This window comes from Erpetoichthys calabaricus, chromosome 7 (genome assembly GCF_900747795.2).
Source record: "Erpetoichthys calabaricus chromosome 7, fErpCal1.3, whole genome shotgun sequence".
Lineage (NCBI taxonomy): Eukaryota > Metazoa > Chordata > Cladistia > Polypteriformes > Polypteridae > Erpetoichthys > Erpetoichthys calabaricus.
This window is the reverse complement of record NC_041400.2, coordinates 179,667,918-179,684,297: the sequence shown is the minus strand read 5'-3', so window position 1 is coordinate 179,684,297 and position 16,380 is coordinate 179,667,918.

Sequence of the window (16,380 nt, the reverse complement as noted above, 5' to 3'; positions counted from 1 at the left end):
ATATACAGAGTAAATAAACATGTTAATACAGTAATACTTTTTTGTGTGCGTGTATTTACATTTACATCGTGTATATAGCGTATACATAAATGTTTGTATAATATTCACAGTTTCTTCATTAAGAAAAGGAACAACAACTCTGTCCATTTTTTAATTAAATACATTATAACATATATCTTTTTCCGTACTGGGATGAAACATCAAGTTTTCATAGTAAACTCGAAACTGTGTTTTTTATTCATTCATAAACAGAGGATCGAGCTGGCCCCGAAATATTTGTCAAAAAATGTGGTCTGTGTCCGAATGCCAAAAGGTTTCCAAGGGTCGACAGAATATGTAAAGTTAATGTTAATTAATATCTGCCTCGTAACCGAGAACTGCAACGTTCAACCAGAATTTGTCCATATCTTACCATCCTTTATATGTCTACTGTCGTTAAAATCCGTTCCTTTACCAAGTCTCTTTTATTTGTAGAGTTCTTGCATCAAACTTTAGGTACTTGAATTTATGCACGTTCTTAATTTTTCCAGGTTATCGGTATTGTAAGAAAGTAATCACATCATCTTAAAGCAATAATAAAAAGAGTTAATATTAAGAGGCGTTTTAGGTTGATGTGCAGGCATGTTAATTTTGAAGTCGGAACATGCTCGTATCTGCCAGTCTCTCGTTTTTTTACGGAGGCTGCTTACAAAAAGTCAAGTTCTCTTTTCAGCTTCTCTTTTTTAAATAATTGCAGAGCTGTGTTTTACAAAGTGAATACTTGCAATTAGATACAAAACGGTGTGACTACTACTACTGTTTTACGTAACTAATTTGTCCATCGGGTGATGCATCTTTTAAGCATCTTCTAGACATCACTGAAAAAAAAATTATTAAATTTTGATTGAGCAAGAGAAGAAATTAAGAAAGGCTGATCGTAAATTATTATGGTAATAAACATTTGAGCCCCACGTACCTCACCCGGACGCCTTTGCACCCCTATACGACTACATATTAAAACAGAAAAAAAAGTGAAGCAAGCTAAATATCCGATCTCTCATTAGCTCAGATAATGGATCAGTTTTAACTTCGGGTTTCCTGGAACTGCCTTTAAAGTTGCACAACACCTCATAGTGAAGGTCTTTACATCACTGGCACGTCCCTACGTTAGCAGTGTACGCATGTGAATAGACGGCACAATTTTGGAAAATCGTTACTTGAAAAAAATAACGAAGAAAAAAGAACAGAAAATTTTGCATCTAGTAAATATTGTTATAATTTAGAGAAGTTATTTCAATCAGAAATTTCTGTTTCTGAGTACATTTATTGCACACATTCGCTTTGAACTTGAACTTGAATTTCAGACATTTAGACCACGAATGTGTTTTTGGCGCATAAATTAAGCAATTTCCTTTCTTATGTGCAGTGATATTCATCATATATGTTTACAATATGAAAAGATCCACATTTTGGGTTGTTAATGTTTTGTTGATGGCAGGGTGTTTCATTTACGCATCATTTTAAGCCTATACGATAGAGAACAGTATCAGATTTTCCATAAAGAAGATAAGGTGCTTGTCAAAAATACAAGTTAATCTCATAAAATTTTGCTTTTCATTTTTTACAGATCAGACTCCACTGAACCAGAATAAACTCTGATGTGCTGCGTCCAGGAAGGCTCGGCTATACTGCCCCATGGTTTCGATACACCATTATTATTTATTAACACAATTGTGTCTGCTGTATTTTTCTTTTAAAACACTTGGTGTCTTGTTCAGTATAAAATAAGAGATGTTAAGAAATATTTAGGCGCGTGTATCAGACATTAGAGTATTGGCAACAAATTTTCTCATAGCCTGCACATATCAGTCATATGTTCATTAAAACTGCAAATTGTATACGTCCCTTTTTGTAAAATGTTCATGTGCTTCTGTTCATGTGCTTTGCAATTGTAATCAAAGGCAAAAAACCCGTCAGTGCACATTTTCAAATGCGATACGGATCAATACAGAAAACTTTCCTCCGTATATAATACAAATAAACAAATAAGTTCATGCCAATAATGTGTTTAAGAAGTGTTTGAAGACCCTTTTGTTTGACGAATTTCTGTCTAAATGATTTTAAGAGGTCGGTTTTTGTGAAGTGTAACTCGCTCGTATTTTGTTCTGCGCTCGTCATTTGTGATGATCAACTTTTGTAAACTTGTCCTGTAGCCCTTGTTCCAAAACATGTCTCTCGGAATGATGTTTACCAGGTTATGTCGACCTCTTTTGTAAGTCGGTTTGGATAAAAGAGAAAAGTAAATGTAAAAATTTACAAGTTGAACGACTTGCATTCTTTAAAGTTTGTAATACCTTTTGGGCATTTTACTGCATCATATTAAGTAACTATAGACTATTATAGCGCCGCGCTAATGCTATTCTATTTAGAAGTTTTTCCTTTCCACTCTTTTTGTTGTCATAGGGCTTTCTGTAAAATGAGTTGTATAAACTGAGCGTCTTCAGCCCACACTTTTTTTGACCTGAATGTGTTGGAGTTGGCATTTAGCACATTTCTTTGTGCATGTAAGAATTCATTGTATTCTCCCCAAAACAAATTCTTATTTACCTTAGACTTTTGCACTGTGTAGTAAAGTTAAAAAGTAAAACTCAACGATCTTTCGAGATTATTTTTTCTGTCGATTATCTCCATTCTCCCCTTACTATATTTATTTAATTCAATTTGAGCTCGTGAAACTCCTGTATCGGGTGCAAGTGAGGATCTAACATTGGACATTATACCAGTTCGCCAGTGTATTACTCTGACGTTCGCACTGGGCTATTTTACATCCTACACTTAACTTTCTAATAGGGAGGCGGTGGGGCGTCGTACCAAAATAACATCTCTTTTATACTTGTGAATGTTCACTTCAGTTAAGCATGACTTTAGATTTGGCTAAGTAATTTCTGAAGAAAATATTATTTTCTGTTACGTCGTAGCCATCATTAATTTTGGCTTTTATTTATTTAGTGGAGCTTTTAGACCCAGAGTTGGAATCCCAATGACCGTTAATCATCGATATGAAGTCTGCAGCCTCTCCCCGAGTGCATGTGCGTTTTTCTTCAGGTCACTGTGCTTCACAAGTGGCAGACGCTAGGGGTAGATTAATCGGTAACTTTTAACTGGCCCATTATGTGGCTTAGTGTGATGGTGTGTGCGTGAATGTGTCCAGCGATGGACCGGCACCCACTGGTTCATGCCTTGCGCCCGATGATTCCCGATATGCCCCAGTCTCCACGGCCCGAAAATGGAGTGAGTGGGTTTAGAAACGAATAGATGGTTGGAGATTTATGAGGTGTCAAGTGTGTGTTTGAGTAATCTTCTGTGGCAGTTAATCATTTTATATTGTCTTATCGGTATAGTGCTCTGGCAATATGGGCAATGAAAGTAAAAAAGATTCCCGCAGATACGTCATTTTAAAGTTAATCCAATATTAAGGATTAAATTATAATTGTAAAGACTATAATAATAAAACATAATAGAGTTGTTCTTTGAACTTGGAAAAAATACGGAAACAAGTTGTTTTGGTAGCGAAGACACTTCTCTTTATCAAAGGTGCGTTTTTTTACTTTCCGATTTCGCATTGAGTATGTGGCATTTTATTATATTTAAAAATGGTCAGCTATTATAAGAAGAAAGAATGTAACGGTTTATTTTTAATCGATTTCCGATGGACGTTCATAACTTCTTGATACATGTAGGACAACTCTGCACTAAAACGGAAGTACTGGCATAATCTGGGGAATGTGTTTGCCTCTACCTTTAACTTATCATAGTTTTCTATACATCTGCTTTGATAATAATGTAAAGAAAACCAGAATAAGATATCCTAATGTTTACAGAAGTGCAGTTTTCAAAATAAAATGGCAAATTGAATATGTGTAGTATTTTTTAAAGCGTATGCATATCAGCATTAAAACTGTTTTTTCATTGAATAAAAACATGCTTTGTATAAATGTGAAAAGATTTTTCCCACTGTGGTATTTTTTAAGAAGTTAAGAATTTAGAGGAAGCTAAGAAGTTGAATTATCATCATTCAAGCAAAGTTTTTTCTTTTTATATGTGATGCGCGTTTTAGCTTTACATTTGGGAAGTGATGGAGAGGTGGTTACAACTGCTGCTTTAATGTTACTACATGATCAATTAAAAATGTAAGCAGAAAAAATATTTATATGTTTATTATTTGTTTTATTTAAATAAGTGGATTATGAAAACAGGAATCAAATTCATTAAGAGTTTATATTATTCAAGCAGTTTTGTGGATGAGATATAAAGGTCTTTATTAAGTACTTTATAGATAATGTAAATATTTATATGCTAAAAACAAAAAATAAAGCAAACAGTGAATAATGTTAAATTATGAGTAAATCCAGGTGTTTGATATTAAACAGACTTGATACTTTATAATTTGAAGTTGGTGATAGTGTCCATAATTTCAAACCCAGTTTGCACTGAAAATAATTGCATGATACAAAAGATCAAGGTACAGTAATCATGAGCAGCATTGATGAAAGATGAGTGAAAAGTAATCTCCTCCACATTCAAATATTTAACTTACAGTATACTATAAACCAGTTGCCATAATATTTAGTTATGCTCTGCCCAGTGCATTATATGTGTACATTGTAAGTATTGCCAAATGACACTGTCTTCTTACACTAAAGAAAGGTTTGCTTAACCAAGCTGTTCGTATTCTGTAATGACTAAGATCAGCTCTTTGGAGCACAATGATATATTCAACTTCCTAGCAGAGCAGGAATATCCTTCATACAGTTTCTACACCTAAAAAAGGGAGATTAAGTTAAATAAAAGTGTTGTCAGGAGGAATTCCTTCATCAGAAGAGCAGCATTTTCTCCATATTGTACCTCGTGCTATATACTGGCAGAGACAAAAGTAAAAAGAAATTTGTGAATTATCCATGAACTTCCACTATGTGTGGTAATGTAATAAGCTTTCCTGGTGGCTTGAAGAAAACTTTTTTTTTGTCTCGTGATTCTTCATTTTAGAGTCACTTTTTTCACATTTATTATTTTATAATGATAACATTACTGTCACGAAAATAAAAAACAGCAGAATGTTTCGGAGTTAATTTCTTCAATGATGGTTTTAAGCACACTACTAATTTAATCCTCAAAGTGAATTTTTGTCCATGGTTTCAGTAGTTTTTATATAAAAAGTGAGATTATCATTTAGATATAAATAAAATCATATTAATGTTTATTTTTCACATATGCATCAAATGTTGTGATTGATTTGCAAAAAATATGTCAGTCATAATTTTCACTTTTTTCATCAAGCAATCAATATATTGCCACACGTTACGTAAGTCTAATGGCTAACCTTGCATCATTTTTCATTTATGACTAGATTATAGGATATTTTACCACAATGACTAACTGTAATCTAAACTGACTATGAAAAAATAAAATGGTCACTTTTATTTTTTTAAAATGGAATTACCTTTTTTCTTTTTCAAATGTATGCTAACAGCATTTCTCCCACGTTTTGTTTATGAATTACTGTACAAGAAGTTGACCTCACAAAAACTGCTAAAGTCCTTAATAACAACAGGCCACACCTGCCCAACACTTGCCTTGAACTTTGTTTTTCTCAGTTGGTTTCATGGTTTTAACAAGGTTATTTAAAAATGCAATATGCTAATCCCATTTACTTTAGAACATCTTGAGTTTTTGCTAAACGTTTGGTCAGAATTGACAAGTAAGCCATGTTGTGGAGAGAAAATAAACAATTCATTACATAATATTTCTAAATCGGTCAGTGGTTTGAAATTGTCACCCAAATACATATGTAGCATGTTGGCCTTCATTTAATTGTTATTGTACACAAATTATGCAGCAAGTGAAGAATTTGCATTGCCAATCATAGATTTCACTATGAAGATTTCAGCATGAAGCTCTCATGATGCCATATAATTTGAAGCTGAGAGTAAAACCCATTGCTGAAACTATGGAAAATGTAACAAAAGGCTGCTTCCGCTTTGAGTCTCGCTTTTTTTTTCTTTTTTGGTAAGGAAATACCACATAGAGTACATCTACACAGTATCCTCTCGGTTTCATTGCTAACAAAGTCTTAAAGTATCAGTCATTTTTCTTTTAATTTTCTGAATTTCCATTTTATATTATAACTTTATGCCACATAATTTCTTAAAAAACAGAATGGATCTGCATAAGCACTTTTGTACATCATGATTTCATTTCACATAACAAAAGAGTTTTAATTCAGCAGAAATGTGATTTTTTTTTCAACACTGCCTAAATCTAATTTTAAGATAGCGGCGTTAATACACAAAATGATTAAAATGAAATCTAAAGATTAATGCAGGAAATACAACCGTCAGATGAATATAATTCATTTTTTGATTGTATTTCCAATATTACACGCATGGCAACATATCCATAATCAGCTGGCATTTACTGTTCATTTCATATCTTTACCAAAGAACTGTGGGCAGCAGCAGCACATAATGACGTTCATAACTGAACATTGTAAGCTGTGTAAAGTGGTAAAAGGCATTAGCTTTCACATTGAATGCTAAAATTCAAAAAAAGGCTTCAAATTTGTCAAAACAACTGAATATTAGTCTGCCAGCTTTCACATGACTGGCAGATACTAGATGGTTGACAAGATCTGAAGATGGAAAAAGTAAACAAGAATAAAAAGTATGTCTCATGAAAGTTACCTTTGAGGTTCTTCTTAATATTTTGTGCTACACAATATGCTCTACAAAGTCACCGCAGTTCCTATCATTGTATCAATGCAAAGTAAGATGGTCAGTTAAATATCTAATCAGTAGTGAACTGCACTTGGGAACACCACTTGTAAAAACTGATTAAGGGTGTAAAGTTCTCTATGATATTTTATCAAATAAGATTACATTTGCAAATTTAGATTCAACTTATAAATATGATCTAATCCCCTTTTAAAAAGAGACATTTAGCTATTTAATTTGCCAGATTCTAGTTTTATTTTAAGTAACAGACTAAATTATTGAAAAAGACAAATTCTTATGAAGAAATATCCAAGAAAGTGTTGATATTTTCTGTTGTGCAAAGAGGATTATTTGAAAAATTGTCTTTTAATGAGTGGTTTTGACATTAAAAAGTGTAAAACTCTGTTCTGTTCCAAATGAAATTAAATGTTTCCAGATGTTTCAGTGACATATTAAATAATGTCCTCCATGGGTATTTCACATTGAGATTATTAATTAACCTGAAAAATTAAATGTACAGATGTATTTATGCATGTATGTATATACATAGATAGAAAGCACAATATCCCTAACATGATTGCATTGTCTTTTGAAATGTATTTAATTACAGCAATTTTATATTTGCATATGTAGTAAACATACTACATAATCTGCATTCTCTGTTATAGCATTATTATTTAATGCATACACTTTGGCAGAACATTTTTGCTGTTACTTAAAATGAACATTTTTAAATGAATAGGTAAAGATTTTAATATATGTCCATTAATTTTCTGTCTCCATTTTAATATTTTTCTAGTCTGGGGGTTACAAGAAGCTCAGTTAACAAGATGGGGACAAGACACCAATTTGTTGGGAGAGTTATTGATCACCCTAACCCAATGTATCTTTAGATAATTGGATGAAGCGCAAATATATGTAATGCCAGCAAGAAAATTCTAAGTTTGTAAGTCAGAGAATAGTCAAACTAGTTTAATGAGTGTTAGTTAGGGTAAGGGGCATACTAAGACCACAACTAAGTTCAGTTTCTAACGGTAAAGATGGTCCAACTCTTGAATAAATAAAAAATAGTTTCCCTTAAATGAAAATTAAAAATTAATATATATTATGGACTTCACCTCTGCTTATACCCAGATCAAGTCACCAAGATCAGTCCTGGCAACAAGTGAAAGAAAAACATAACAAACTCTTAAGTGAACTACCAGGACTCAGATGTACACATCTATATTCAGAGTCAGCCAAGTCATAGTCAAGTCAGCCTATGAGTATGTCCTTGATATTCACACAGAATTCTTGATTTATTACTACAGGTATAACAACAATCAATCAATGACATCCACTTTAAAAACATCATTTGGCATCCTTAGACTCTGTCTTGTAGAAAGTAGCTGCATGTTTTTTTTATTGCCAATATATTAGACAGTGGCTAATTCATACTTTAAGCAGAACAGCTTGTTTAAATAAAATTCCATGTTTTTCCTGTACCTGTACTTGGAATACATCAAAGGCAATCATACTTTTTTGAAAATTATTTGAATTTTTATTTATATATTATTATCATTTATGTTGGGCTACAGATGAATATTTGATATCTAAATAACTTGTTTAATACAAAAATTCTGATTTGCCTTATAGTTTTGTTAACTGTGTAGTAGTATTGTTACTGTAGTGGAGTATAAAAATCAGATGCTTGACAATTAACAGACTGAATTTCAGCTGTTCCTCATCTCTAGAATTAATCCATATTCTGGAGAAAAACTACTCAGAAAGACAGAGCTTAGCATGCAGATTTTCTGAGAAATTTAAAAAATTAGTGTGAGAAAACAAAACATTCACTGTCATAAATTAGTGCAGCATTACAATAAAAAAAATAAGTACACGTAATAAACATGAAGATTTGAATCAATAAAAATCTGCAACCACTGTAGCCCTTGAAACATGAGATTTGGGAACGTGATATATCTTTATAGTATAAATGTGAATTTGCATAACATTTAGTATAAGAAATGTAAATTCAGCATGGTCATTATCATTTAATTGTCATCAATATGTGCTTTTCAGTATTAAGTGCTAAATATTTAAGCATTGCTGGTGAGATGTTCAGGCTGTTGATTGTTTGGAAATGAGTAGTGGTGGCTGCCTATCGAATGTTTAAGAGAATGAGAAGAGTTTTGATAAGACCGGGCACTTCAACTCAAAATAGATTGTCTCTAATCACCAAATATAAAAAAATGTTTATTTGATATTCTGAAGTAAAATAATAGCAAGCATCCCCCACTAGGGATGCTCCAATCAGGTTTTTTAAGGCCAGTACTGATCACTGATTTCAGGGTATACGATGGACTGATTCCATTTTTTTCGTTTATCCCTTTAAAAAACTTTTAACACTAAGCTCCTGAATAACCAGAAACATAGAAACCTTATGTGTATTTATAGATCACTGGTGTTAGCTGTTAATTTTTTATTAACAAAATGAAATTCTGTAGACTTTTTGTACAGGGAGCATAAAAAAATTAAAATAAGTAAACTTTCCTTAAAATACATACTAACAAAATATTTACATAAATATGAATCTGTAATGCATATCGCATTAAAGAAAATGAAATGCTTTTCATTACAAGTTTTCATATTGTTTAATTTCTTTCTGTAATATACCAATCTGAAGCAAAGCTTAATTTTAAAAAAGTGCTCTTCACAATATCTCTTTCTCTCTCTCTCTCTCTCTCTATATATATATATACAGTATATATATATATATATATATATATATATATATATATATATATATATATATATATATATATATACTGTATATATATATATGTATTTTTTTACACAATCAGTTACTTGATATTGGCAATTAAACACTGCCTAAATGTAAACATACATGCACTTATAGGTTATTATCATTTTAAATCATTAATTGCACTACAGCTTTTTTGCTGTTAAAATATTAATATAATAATTACTACACCCACAGGTCACTTTCTTAGGTACACCTTGCTAGTACTGGGTTGGACCCTGCTTTTTCTTTCAGAATTTCTGTAATTCTTCATGGCATAGATTTAACAAGGTGCTGAAAATGTTCCTTTGGGATTTTGGTTCATATTGACATGATAACATCAAGCAGTTGCTGCAGATTTGTCAGCTGCACATCCATAATGTTAAACACCCTTTCCACCACATCCCAAAGGCTTACTCATGGATTGAAATCTGGTGACTGTGGAAGCCGTCTGAGTACAGTGAACTCATTGTCAAAGAAACCAGTTTGAGATGATTATAGTTTTGTGACATAACACGTTATCCTGCTGGAAGTAGCCATCAGAAAATGGGTAAACTGTGGTAATAAAGGGGTGGACATGGTCAGCAACAATACTCAGGTAGGCTGTGGCATTTAAGCAATGCTCAGTTGGTACTAAGGGGCCCAAAGTGTGCTAAGAAAATATCCCCCACGCAATTACTCTATGGTCCTCAAACATGCAGGGAAATCTTGGGGGTTTGTGGCAAGATTGGCACTCCAGCCACAGTAAAAAAAATTCATGCAGCTCCGAAACAGTAGACAGAATTCTGTTCTACTTTCCATGGGTGTAACTCAGACTTGTTGTTGCTACTGTGAAGATCCAGCTTAGGTCCAGTAGATGACCACCTACTAGGAGAATGAGGCTGGGCCTGGCCAGACTCCAAGATCAGGCTGTTTCTTTTTTTCTTTTTAAAAACATTTTATTGCATTAATTAAAATCAAATAACTTCCATACAAGCATGTCAAATTTTGCAAAACTAGGTTCTAATCAAATCAACCCCAAGATCATGCTATTTCTAACGAGTTTGCACACAGTTTGTTTGAGGAACTTGCAGACTTGGGTGTGACTGCTGAACCTAATGTGATGTGGGAGACCTTCTGTGACAAGACCCTGAAGGTTGCTGAGGGTTGTGTTAGTGTTGCTGGTGTTCCCAGAAGGAGGTGTTTCATGTTACAGGGCACACTGGATGTCATCAAGAGGAGCTGCAACGCACAGCAACTTCGGTCTGTACTAGGAACTGAGAAGGATGGCTGCAAGGGCTCGGAGAGCAGATAAGGAGGTGTTTATTTATTAGAGGAATCTGTGAGCAAATGACACACAATCTATGGTCCAGTGACTCACGTCCTGCTTACAGGGGGATCAAAGTATTACACACATCCGAATCTGTTCCCGGAGAGTCACAGTCAGAGCGAGTGATGAAACAGTTCTTATGGGTGACGTTGCAATTGTGACCCTCTGGGATTGGCTACTTTGAGCAGCTGTTTAAAACTGATCCTCCATTTAGGATGTTGGACATCTCTGGGTTCACGGTTCTTGAGGCTGCTCCTCCAATTAGCTGTGAACCACCCATTCTCATTGAAATTTCACAGTTGGTGAACCAACTGAGGGTAGGGAAGGCTGCAGGGATCTGGGGTCTACAGGGTGAACTTCTCCAGGCTGTTGGTAAGGCTGTCCTCCTTGCATTGCAAGGAATCTTTGCTTCCATTTGGGAGACCGGCATCATTGCAACTGACTGGAAAGTAGGACTTGTCATCCCTATCCCTAGGGAAGGTTGATCACCAGGATTGCGAAAACTACATGGGGATAACATTGCTCTTGGTACCAAGTAAGGTCCTTGCTAGAGTAATCTTCAATAGGATCTGTGATCACTCACTCACCTTGCAGTGACCAGAGCAGCCTGGGTTTACACCCAAGAAGTCTACCATTGACCACATCCTGGCACTGAGGGATCTCATGAAGCACAAATGCGAATATTGGCAGAGTTTCTTTGCAACCTTTGTTGATTTTCATAAAACGTTTGACTCAGTTGATCAAGCTGCCCTGTGGGACATCCTAAGACTTTGTGGAATTCCCCAAAGTTACTGGATATCACGGCTGGCCTGTACACTGGTACGATGGATGCTGTGCAGAGAGCAGGTAGAAATTCTGCATTTTTCCCAGTTAATTCTGGAGTTCACCAGGGGTGTGTTCTTGCTCTTACTCTTCAATGCTTGCATGGACTGTGTGCTGGGCAGAGTCATGGGGTCAGCAGCTGTGGAGCATCTGTTGGTGAAGAAAGATTCACTGATCTTGACTTTGTGATCTTTGTGGAGTCAATGGAGACCCTGATCTGGGCTCTCGAGACACTAAGCAAGGAGTCTGTGTCTGGGCTTGGTCCAAGATCCAAGCCTTTAATGACCTCTTGGGCACCACCAGTGCAGAGCTTGCTTGGGAAAGGCTGCAGGCAGGTCTGAGTACATCTGTACGCACACTGAGGCAAAGACTTTTGGAGGATGGCCTGGTGTCAAGAAGAGCAGCAAAGAAGCCACTTTCCTCCAAACATCAGGGACAGACTGGTATTCTGCAAAAGGTAAAGGGATTGGACTGCCTAGGACTGCTGGGGTAAAGTCATTTTCTCTGATGAATCCCCTTTCCAATTGTTTATGGCATCCAGAAAAAAGGATTGTCTTGAGAAGAAAAGGTGAGTGCTACCATCAGTCCTGTGTCATGCCAACAGTAAAGCATCCTGAGACCATTCATGTGTGGGGTTGTTTCTCAGCCAACGGGGTGGGGTCACTAACAGCTTTGCCTAAGAACACAGCCATGAATAAAGAATGGGACCAAAACATCATCCGAGGGCAACTTCTCCCAACCATCCAAGAATAGTTTGGTGACGAACAATGCCTTTTGCAGCATGATGGAGCACTGTGCAATAAGGCAAAAGTGGCTCGGAGAACAAAACATCGAAATTTTGGGTCCATGGCCAGGAAACTCCCCTGACCTTAATCCAAACTCCAAGCATTGATTATGTAAGAGTGGGCTGCCAATCAGTCAGGATTTGGCCCAGAAGTTGATTGACAGCATGCCAGGGCGAATTGCAGGGGTCTTGAAAAAGAGAGGCCAACCCTGCAAATATTGACTCTTTTCATCAACTTAATGTAATTGTCAATAAAAGCCTTTGAAACTTTTGAAATGCTTGTAATTCTACTTCAGTATGCCATAAAAACTGACAAAAAGATTGAAAAACACTGAAGCACAAACTTTGTGAAAAACAATACTTGTGTCATTCTCAAAACTTTTGGCCACAACTGTATGTGCAAATCCATGTAGATTAGCAGTTTTTGAAATACTCAGACCAGCCTGTCTGGCACCAACAACCATGCAAAGTCAATTAAATAACCTTTCTTCCCCATTCTGATGCTCGGTTTGAACTTCAGCATGTCGTCTTGCCAATGTGTACTTGCCTAAATGCATTGAGCTGCTGCCATGTGAATGGCTGATTAGATGTATGTGTTAATAAGCAGTTGGACAGGTGTATGTAATACAGTGGCCGGTGAATATATATTTATACAGGTGTGTTTTTTTTCTTCAGTGCATCAGCTAGACATTTGTCATTTTTGAGGTATTATAAATATGGAATACCATTTTAATTATGTAATACTTGTTTCTTACTAAAACTTATGATGTGTAACACACATAAGCACATTACAAACACAGTACAAATCTTCAAAAAAGCCACAAATGTATCAAATGTTCATAAGTTGTTTATCTTGAAGACACAAGTCTTAACAGTAAAAGATACTTTCAAAGTCAAAGTGAACTTTATTGTCATCTCAGCCATATATACAAGTATACAGATAGACGAAATTGCGAAGCTCAGGGTCCACAGTGTAACAACCATCCATCATCCAACCCGCAATATCCTAACTACAGGGTCACGGGGGTGTGCTGGAGCCAATCCCAGCCAACACAGGGTGCAAGGCAGGAAACAAACCCCGGGGCGCCAGCCCAATGCAGAGCATGCACACACACACCCACCCACACACCAAGCACACAGTAGGGACAATTTAGAATCACCAATGCACCTAACCTGCATGTCTTTGGACTGTGGGAGGAAACCGGAGCACCTGGAGTAAACTCATGTAGACGAGAAGAACATGCAAACTCCACGCAGGTCTCCTAACTGCCACCGTGCCGCCCAGTGTAACAACATGAAGTCCATCCATCCATTATCCAACCCGCTATATCCTAACTACAGGGTCACGGGGGTCTGCTGGAGCCAAACCCAGCCAACACAGGGCGCAAGGCAGGGAACCAATCCCGGGCAGGGCGCCAACCCACCGCAGGACACACACACACACCCCCACACACCAAGCACACACTAGGGCCAATTTAGAATCACCAATCGACATAACCTACATGTCTTTGGACAGGGAGGAATCCGGAGTACCCGGAGGAGACCCACGCAGATGCAAATAATAAATTAAAAATAGAATTAAAATTTAAATTTAAAATTAAAACACAAACAAGACAAGACATTGTGCAAAGACAAGACAAAGAAGTTTGCTGTTAAGCTGACAAACCTATTGTTTCCTAAGCAGCAATTTCAAATTCTTTTTTATGTAATTCATTTTCCAATCAAAAATGTAAGCTGATCAACTTAAAACAAGCAAGAAGTCGAAACTGAAACTAAAAAATTATGAATTCATTGAATTAGCTTTTTTGCCATTTGTTTAACTGCACAGGATGACTCCTCCAATTCCTTTTTTCAGTTGATTTTATTACTCCACTTTCTTTAACGTAAAGGCTAATATTCCAGTTGCATCTTGCTGTCTGCTATACTGAAGAGTATGCGCTGCTAAAACACAGCTTGATTTGCTCCTCTTTGTTTATGCAGCAGGAAGATTGCTTGAAATAAAATAAAGTGGCACTGCCTCAACTACCGTAATACCTTGTGTAATGGAGCACTTAAACTAAATTACCGTAAAGCTCAAAAAAGCAGGAGCTGAAACGATCAGCCTTTGTGATCAGCCAATTTACAAATCACCAGTCTAGTCTTTTTTAGTGAAAATTGGATGAATTAAATTGGAGGCCGATCGATCAGAGTATCCCTAGCCCCCACATTCTTGTGTTGCTTTTAAGGTAACAAGTGGCATTCATCCATTTAGAATTTCAGACTTTCATGTTTTCACTGTTTTTCAATCCAACATAATGAAACTCTGTATCATTGAGAAGAGTTTATCCCTTCACACTTAATCTCTGATAACTTAAACTGAAAATGTTCACCTCCTTAAAATGTTCCTCAAGGCACATTTTTGTAGTCCTGGAAAATGTCTAGTAGCTCTTCTCTTGGATTTCTCTAGTGTTTTAGTGTCCTTTTTGGTGTGTTCGTGTATAATGCAAAAAGAACTTACTGTGAGTGCTATATTTGTCTGTATGCATGAAACAATTCGGCTCCTAGTTGTTGTTATTGTAATTTGACATACATATTCTTCATGGAAATTTATTAGGAAAGTTCAGGTTTCATTTAAATATCTCAACTAGTGCACACTGTGCAAAATTGTGAAGTAGCTAATCTAACTTTGAGAAACATTGGTGAATTTCCAAACTTGTCTATCTTAAATGTTCATATACAAATTATCTTACTGTTTCAAAATTACCTTGAGAGAGGTCACTTCTACTTGCATATTTTGTATATTTTCCACTTTTACTGATCTGATAAAAGCTACTGATAGCAAAACAGATTTCTAGTGTAAGGTGATCAAATGACATGGGATGTGTGCACAAATCATACCAATGGCACACCAGCTTACTTCTCTTGCTGCTTGATCTAAGATAACCATAAAAGTAAAAAGAAAAAGAAATTAAAATAAGAAGAAAGGAATTATGTAAGCATCACTTTGTAAACATAGAAGCGTTGAAATATGTACTCAGTATTTACATTATAACAAAAATAACCTCATAGCTGCACTGTCTACAAATTATCTACATATTATAATGATTCAGTATTTCTCTGACTCTACAATTTATTAGCAATTTCCAAACCTGCCTTCCATCATGGTCCAAAGCAGCCAACAATTTTACCTTGAGACCAAAATTAAATTTTATTATTTGTTTTTGTGCATTTCCTCAGGTGATAATAATAGTTCAATTATCTTTCTATTCTTCATCATTACAGAAATTCTATAAAATATTGGATCCTTGAGTTAAGGTTATTTCTTTACAATTTTGGAATGCTGAATTAGGCCCAGACAATTTTGGTTTTAGATGAAGGTCGGTTTAGCTTTATTAAAGAAAAGTGACTTGTCAAGCGATTTATTGCAAGAACCAATAAAAACATGAAAAAATCTTAACATTCACCAAATATGTCTAAATATTTACCAGTATTTCAATTAAAGACTTGACATTTACACATATTGATTAAGTGTTTCCGTAAAGTGCGTGTTCACATTTACGATGTTTTACCATTGCTGAAAAAAAATCAGGGCATCCTTATTACAGTATTTGTATCATTTCTTTTCTCTCCCAGAGGTATAATAATTGGTAACTAGCTTCATAAATGCTACTGCGGTGGGTTGGCACCCTGCCCAGGATTGTTTCCTGCCTTGTGCCCTGTGTTGGCTGGGATTGGCTCCAGCAGACCCCCGTGACCCTGTGTTCGGATTCAGCGGGTTGGAAAATGGATGGATGGATGGATAAATGCTAAAGTTACAAACTTATTTTGACAGGGACTCTTGTTTGGCGACCATACTTGTTTTATTCATAATTTTTTTAATCATTTAGAATAACAAAATATATCTTTCAATATATATAAAAGCCAAATACCACAGACTCACTCATCACAAAATCTC